At 34.0% G+C, this 8,188-nt stretch overlaps 1 long non-coding RNA gene across 1 annotated transcript; it reads right to left on the bottom strand.

Moving 5' to 3' along the window:
* Positions 1-5,618: 5,618 nt before the first annotated feature.
* Positions 5,619-6,737, bottom strand: LOC133203417 (uncharacterized). Its single transcript, XR_009723412.1, has 3 exons — positions 6,622-6,737; positions 5,935-6,031; positions 5,619-5,712 (listed from the first exon to the last, which is right to left on the bottom strand). It is a non-coding gene; the product is annotated as an uncharacterized LOC133203417 (long non-coding RNA).
* Positions 6,738-8,188: the final 1,451 nt, after the last annotated feature.

Raw genomic sequence — 8,188 nt, forward strand, 5'->3', positions numbered from 1 at the left:
ACCCCAAGAGCAGTTTTCAACGTCTTGACAAAAAATTGCCCAATGAATTTTCCTAAAATTAATATATTTTGTAACAGTTATTATAAGTGACTTATGGTTTAAATATGAAGTGGGGTCATCACATTCTTTTTTAAGCTACATGCATTTCAATACCCCCCCCCCTTCCTAAAATATTAAAAGATTTCATAAATTTTAATCTAATGGTTTGTTGCTGAACCTTTAATATGCATAATCTGTTAAAAAACTATAGAAAATACGTATAGATTAATAATTTTTTTTCCTGAAAATCTTGTGGTGGTTGCTCATTTTATATGTAGAGCAGAATGATCGCAGAATGATATAAGTATCATGTACACAAAAAACAACAATATGCATATATTTTTTTTTATTTCCCCATCTCCAAAATATTCATTCCGTTATTATATCAATATAAGTATATACATTCTAAACCAGTGCACAGTGGTCTAAGGGCCAAATTGTTCATTCTCTGAACACTCATCGAGTTCTCTGCACTGTGACTTGGTATCGGAAGGGGGGGGGGGGGCAGTCACTTGAACACATTGAATGAATAGGTTATTTCAGATATTTCAGAGAACTTGTACCTGCAATATATACCGTATATAAAAATCCTAGCTATTATCTTATTTGACAAATTTTAGTGATTTACTATTTAATATTTACATTTGCAAATATTTTTCCTTCAGATTCATTGCAAGTTAGAAAACAATTCAATTTTTTAGAACTAGGTAAGCCTACATATCTCCATTGTGACGTCATAATGCCACACTTGACGTCAAAACTATAGTGCAAACTGTTTTGTTTCAAAAATAATCGTAGAATGACATTTATAAATTTGCGCTTCATGCTCACGCGGTTCATGAAATATTCTGAGGTGAAGTCCTTGTTCATGTCCTCGTGAATTTTAAAAAAAATTAATTCATTTTTCAAATATATTCCCGTGAGCATGATGAGTTGAAATGTTTTTGGTTTTGTTTTTGTTTTTGTTTTTTTTTTATAAATGTATATGCTCAAAATAATTTTCTCTGTATGGTATACCTGGTTCCTCCGTAGTACCTCGATTGTCAGAATTAACCTCTCTTAGTTTCGTCTGTCATTCTTACACGCGTATTTTTTGCTAGATTTGTGAAAACTTGCAAAAAGAAACTTTTCTTTTCTGTAAGAAGAAGTGTGTTAAGTTTCAATTTTTTACCAAATACGACGCATAAAACACTTTACCACCACAATTGTTTACGTAATAATGTGCCGACGATTCAATGTTTACATGGTCGATGTAAGAGTTGAAAATGCTAGAGAAGATCTTACAGAAGAAAACAATTTCCTCTGCGATATTTTTAAAAATACGTTCATGTCCAGCATGCGACCTCAAACTGGTCTATACACGTATATGTGAAAATCGCATTCGTTTATCTGTCCATCCATATAGGCCTATATTCATTATAATCACTGAGAAAATCACGCCGTCTGAAGCTTTTAGAAAATGAATATCTATTCATAGATGTAGATCCCATAGGAAAGAAACCGATCTCAAATAAAATTCTAATATTTTAAATAAAATTAGAGGACATAAAGATCCAGATATGAATTAAATTTATTCATGAAATAGATTTCAGTGTTCAGAACTAAGACAAAAGGTAGACGTGTCAAAACGAAAAAAAAAAAAAAAAACAAAAAAAAAAAAAAAAAAAAAAACACGGGGATAAAAAAAATCTGCGTACGCTCACCAACACCCTGCAACATTACATATTTATCTTATTCTTTCTCTGTTTTAAAAATATTGCCACGAAGATCTTTTGTCATGGGCTTAATCATAATCACGCACCTTATTCAGCTGTTATTCCGGAAATGGTTACCGTAAATCTTCTTTTTTAAAACATCACATGAGTTGATCACGTGACGCCTTGCAATCGCTTCCTTAAGCCGGGGGTAAAAAACTTGACGTCACAATGCAAAAAAATTGACGTCACAATGCATAGTTTCTCTGTGATAAAAAGCAAATAACATGTCACGATTGATGCATTGTAGGAGGTAGTAAATAATATCAATAGCTTGAAACGCAGTTGTTTGGACTTGTTTACAAAGAATTTATTTGGGTACATAGGAAATAAATTCGTTATCCAGGTCCAATCAAGGGTGTATGGGGATTTACCACGGGTTTTATTCCAGACACCCTGAGGCCGAAGTTTCCAGGTCCAATCAGGGGTGTACGGGGATTTACCTCGGGTTGTATTCCATATACCCTGAGGCCTTCGGCCTCAGAGTGTCTGGAATAAAACCTGGGGTAAATCCCCATACACCCTTGATTGGACCTGGATAACTAATATTATCTAGGTTCAATCAAGGGTGTATGTGCATTTTACCCCGGGTTTTAGACCATACACTCGAAGGCCGTATATTTGCTTTTCATGCTAGAGTGTTCAAACAATACATTATGATGTCACATTATTTACGCAAGCTGGAGCCAGGTGTACAGAAATTTACACCTGGCTTGCTAACCAATCAGAACTTGTGTAACAATCTAGATAGGAATAATGAAAGAGATTGATTGTTTGCTCTTTTACATCCCATCGAGAATTTTTTCACTGATGTAGAGACATCAACACATACCATGAAGAGCTTCACATTTAGAGCTCACTTGGCACTCAGGCCATTGAGCAATGAGGGTTCTTTATCATGCCAACATCTACTGTGATATGGGGCCTCAGTTCTTATCATCTGAAAAGCCTGTAACTTTTACTTCTAATACTGGATGTTTGGTGAAGGAACAGTCACTATCTATGTTTACGTCTTAGGTTTGATGCAGTGAACGAGAATCAAACCCGGTACGTCCAGATCATAAATTGAAAGCCCTACCACTTAACACTGCTTGAAAAAACACCTTTACAAAACTTTACTTGCAAAGTAAATCTCATTAAAGGTGCTCCAAAAAGCAAGGTCATCTTTGTATTAACTTTACAAAAAGTAAAGGTGAAAAGGTAACCTTTACTTACACGAAAAGGTAATTAAATCTAACCTTTCACCTTTAATGCTGCATTAAAGTTTATATATATATATATATATATATATATATATATATATATATATATATATATATATATATATATATATATATATATATATATATATATATATATATATATATATATAATGAAACTTTTTAAAATCCTTACTTGAATACTGGCTTTTGTTTAATACACTCGTACTTAAGATTTCAACAAATGGTTTTTGACTTTCAATAAATAGGTATCTGATGTGTCTATTGTGTTACCCCCACCCCATTTTGTTAAACTCGATCTTACTAAAAATACACAAATTTTCACGCGTTATATCAATTTCCAGTTGTATTTAGTATTAGAGATTGTCATCTACAAAATATAAAAATTTATACTATTTTTGTATACTGTAGACGGAAAATCACAAATGTAAAAATGGTACCAGATATCAGAATATAGATATAATAAACTTTAAAATTCCCTATGACTTAACCTTTAAGTTATCTGATTTGCTGATATCTGATAGATGGAGAGCTCTTTTTTATTTGCTTTTAGTTTAGATATATTGAAACCTTTTCTGTTATAATTTCTGCTTTATAAATATCTACCAAAAACAGTTACAAACATTACAAGATTACATCTTTTACTAGAACAGGCAATAAAATGACAAAGAATGAAATAAAAAAGGTTAAAATACAATACAATATTATTGTGCATGTACACGTGTCAAAACTTCACAGTTTAAATGGAACTAAAAATGCCTTACTCAGTTATTACTCAAGATCACTGATGAGAAACTACACAACATAAATCAGGCAAAGTACTAGTATTTCCAATTTAAACTAATAAAGGCTATCTAATGAGTATTTATGTACAGGTTAATAATGTTGACATCTTGTAAGCATAATCGTGTAATTTACATATTCACAAAATAAAGAAACAAAATGCTTAAACATCTATTAGAATATAGGTTCAGAGGTAGTTTTGCAAGATGCATAAGTAAATGCATGTGTCCAGCTTCATGCAGTGAGCCTGTTTGAGCTTGACTTTATACTTTGGATTAAATGTGATATGTGCATTGTGTCTGTGGTAGATAATGTTTGCATTGTGTCCATCTTCACACGCCTTGGAAAATATGTAACTGGTTGTGGTAGATGCTTGAGTGCTTGCGTATGTGTCCAGCTTCACACATTTTCATGTATGTGCTCGACTTCACATGCCTTGGAAAATATGTAACTGGTGTTGTGGTACATGTTGTTATGTTTGCATATGTGTCCAGCTTCACACATTTTCATGTATGTGCTCGACTTCACACGCCTTGGAAAATATGTAATTGGTTGTGGTAGATGCTTGTGTCCAGCTTCACACATTTTCATGTACATGTATGTGCTCGACTTCACACGCCTTGGAAAATATGTAATTGGTTGTGGTAGATGCTTGTGTGTTGGCATATGTGTCCAGCTTCACACATTTTCATGTATGTGCTCGACTTCACACGCCTTGGAAAATATGTAATTGGTTGTGGTAGATGCTTGTATGTTTGCATATGTGTCCAGCTTCACACATTTTCATGTATGTGCTCGACTTCACACGCCTTGGAAAATATGTAATTGGTTGTGGTAGATGCTTGTGTTTTTGCATATGTGTCCAGCTTCACACATTTTCATGTATGTGCTCGACTTCACACGCCTTGGAAAATATGTAACTGGTGTTGTGGTAGATGTTGTGTGTGCTCGACTTCACATGCCCTGGAAAATATGTAATTGGTTGTGGTAGATGCTTGTGTGTTTGCATATGTGTCCAGCTTCACACATTTTCATGTATGTGCTCGACTTCACATGCCCTGGAAAATATGTAACAGTGGTTGTGGTTAATGCTTGAGTGTATGCATTTGTGTCTTGCTTCACACAGAGAGAAAATTTTTGTGTGCTCTTTTCTACAAGATAATGATTATTTAAATATACTCCTAATACATCCTCTAAAGAAATGGATAATCATAAAGAGTTACATACTAAGTTCCTCTGTGCACAATATACACAATTTTACTGAAATTAAACTTGTGCAAAAACTCTCTTGCTGAATAACTTTCATTATTATAATTGCTTGAATGTTCATCTATAAATTTTCAGATATTTTCTAGTCTGTGTGTATATGTTTGATCACAATGGCATCCATATTTGATTCCCCTCTCTGTCATCTTTTCTTGGTCACCAGTTAATTCAACAGTAGGATGGATACTCAGATTTCTTGGGTGTTGGACAAAAGGAGTGCTAATAATAAACATAATCTTCGAAATTATAGATAATAACATCCATTTCTTTTCCAGGTTTGCATAAATTAGTTATCTTTTGAAATTAAAGCACATCTGCAATATCCCTGAAAACTTGCCAAGATACTTAAAATGTTTGTAGCATGCTTTAACTACTTTAATTTTATTTTTGGAAGTTTAGAATAATAGAAAAGCAAGTTCATATATAAAAATGAAATGTAAAAGATCTTAATAATGAAGATTCATTTACACAATGTGATAACACATTGAAGTCAATTCCTCACCTGACTTGCTCGTAAATTATCTTCATAATAGAGTTGATTCTATGATGATCACTTTCAATCATTTAAAAAAACTTCTTCATCTCAAACTATCTGAAGGTCTTCCATCTTCCCAACTGCCACTCACCCAAAGTGTACCGAGACTTCTGACCTGTATAATATCCAAATTCAAGATTAAAATAAAAAAATCTCTTCACAATATTGGTCTCTTTAAAAAATGTGAGAAAATAATTTTAAATACTTTTCTAAAGATGGAATAATGTAGTGAGTACCTAACAATGTTTAAAAATATTTTGATCTCTGTACAGTGATAACATATGAAAAAGTCATGTCCCTTGTAATTGAAAAAAACTTCCATTCTTAAGGACATTACCCAACATAGAAATAATGTACATTTGTCTCTGGCACAACCAATCCACAAGAGACATTTCCATACTTAGCACCATGCATTAGCTCTCCACTCTTTGTTTCTACAAAAGATAAATTATGAAAAGGTAATTTTTTGACTGTTAAGTCTGATTAATTATTTTCCAGCCAGTGATGAATAGAATATTTGATTTCCTTAATAATCAGGGACATATAATTCATGTTTATCTCAAATGAACAAAGTTTGATCCCCCCCTCCATCACCACTACAAAAGGAAATAAACTGACTCAGAAATTCTTAATTCAGTGAGGTAAAGGAAATAATGGCATCAGACAAGGAAAGATTATTAATCATTTTTTTCAGTTGAGATGAGATTATATCTTTTAAACATTTTTGAGGTTAATATATTTTTACCCCCTTCCCCCCTCCCCCGCATCAAACAAAAAATAGTCGCCCCTTTATTTAGCTGTCCTAAATCTATAAAAAAAAATTTAATGATTTTTTTTCATTTTAATTTATTATATCTTGACACTATACACAGTGGTAGTTGATGCAGTAAATTATTAAGAGGTGACCCCTCCCCCCCCCCCCCCCCCCCCCCCCCGATGTTACGTTTGAAATGTTAAACGACTGTTTCAATATCTTGAAAGACAGAAAACAGTTATACACAACAATTAAGCACATTTTCAATACCTTGCAGTCAGTGTCGAGTGACACACGTAAACAACATCCCGCAATTTCTTTGTTTATTCTTGGCGGAATTTTGTGGCCTTGTAGACTGGTTCCCATACATTGCAAGTGCCCTGAATAAGTCATACGCTTATTGGTTTTGTTTATTAGAGGTAATATCAGTAATATGCCCCGTTCATTTGACAGCCTTTACTTTAAAATTCTGAAATATATATTATCATATTATACCGATGTTTTCTACCTCAGTATTATGTAATCCTCTTCATTCAAGTCTTCTCGAATACAAAACGAACGATTTACTTTTAACAGTAACCCAAATATGGCACTGTGTATTCGGTTGAATAGCCAATCATTTCAAATCAAGTTGAGCGGGTCTCATAGAATTTTCTGGTATTTTTGACGAAAATATGAAACCAGGGATCAGTTGATTTAATACCTTTTCATCGACCGGTAGATTTAAGGAGGTTATTGCTTGGAAAACTGCTCGAGCTCCCGGGCTGGCAATTGGCATGCACTGCAGTGCAGGTTTGTTTACGTTTTCCATCTGTTTTCAGCATACATTGTGGAACATTGAAACTGATGAAAGTCAGGAAAAACTACGCTAAATATGTATTTTAGATAAGTAACTTGATAAATTGGGGATAATGTTCCATTTTTTCTGTAAAGGATCATGGGTTAAACAAGACCAAGAAAAAACAATTCTAGGTCACAGTTTTAGAATTAAGATTAATGCTAGAAGAAAAAAAATAGAAGCCATGGGGCAATGTTCTTAATAGAGGGCAAGTTAGGTTATATTTTATAGATATTATTTTGTATTCTAAACCATGTCCATTTTTTCAGAAACAGGTACAGTGAAATCAATTATGCAGGTTCTTGAAGGAAAAAAATCATGGATGACAACAATGTATGATTTACCAGACCAAGGGATACCAATGTTTTTAGCTCACCTGAGCTGAAAGCTCAAGTGAGCTTTTCTGATCACCCGTTGTCCGTCGTCCGTCCGTCTGTCCGTCCGTCCGTCCGTCTGTCCGTCTGTCCGTCCGTCTGTAAACTTTTCACATTTTCATCTTCTTCTCAAGAACCACTGGGCCAATTTTAACCAAACTTGGTACAAAGTATCCTTGGGTTAAGGGGAGTGTAAATTGTTAAAATAAAGGGCCAAGTCCCCTTACAAGGGGAGATAATCAAGAAAAGACAAAAATAGGGTGGGGTCATTAAAAAATCTTCTTCTCAAGAACCACTGGGCCAGAAAAGCTGAAACTTATGTGGAAGCATCCTGGGATAGTGTAGATTCTAAATTGTTAAAATCATGACCCCCGGGGGTAGGGCGGGGCCATAATAGGGAATCCAAGTTTTACATTGAAATATACAGGAAAAATCTTTAAAAATCTTCTTCTCAAGAACCACTGGGCCAGAAATACTGAAACTTATATGGAAGCATCCTGGGGTAGTGTAGATTCTAAATTGTTAAAATCATGACCCCCGGGGGTAGGGCGGGGCCACAATAGGGAATCCAAGTTTTACATTGAAATATATAGGAAAAATCTTTAAAAATCTTCTTCTCAAGAAC

The sequence above is a fragment of the Saccostrea echinata genome, unplaced genomic scaffold (assembly GCF_033153115.1).
Source record: "Saccostrea echinata isolate AGI-Se365-2 ecotype Australia unplaced genomic scaffold, CSIRO_AGI_Sech_v1 ptg000050l, whole genome shotgun sequence".
Taxonomy (NCBI): Eukaryota; Metazoa; Mollusca; class Bivalvia; order Ostreida; family Ostreidae; genus Saccostrea; species Saccostrea echinata.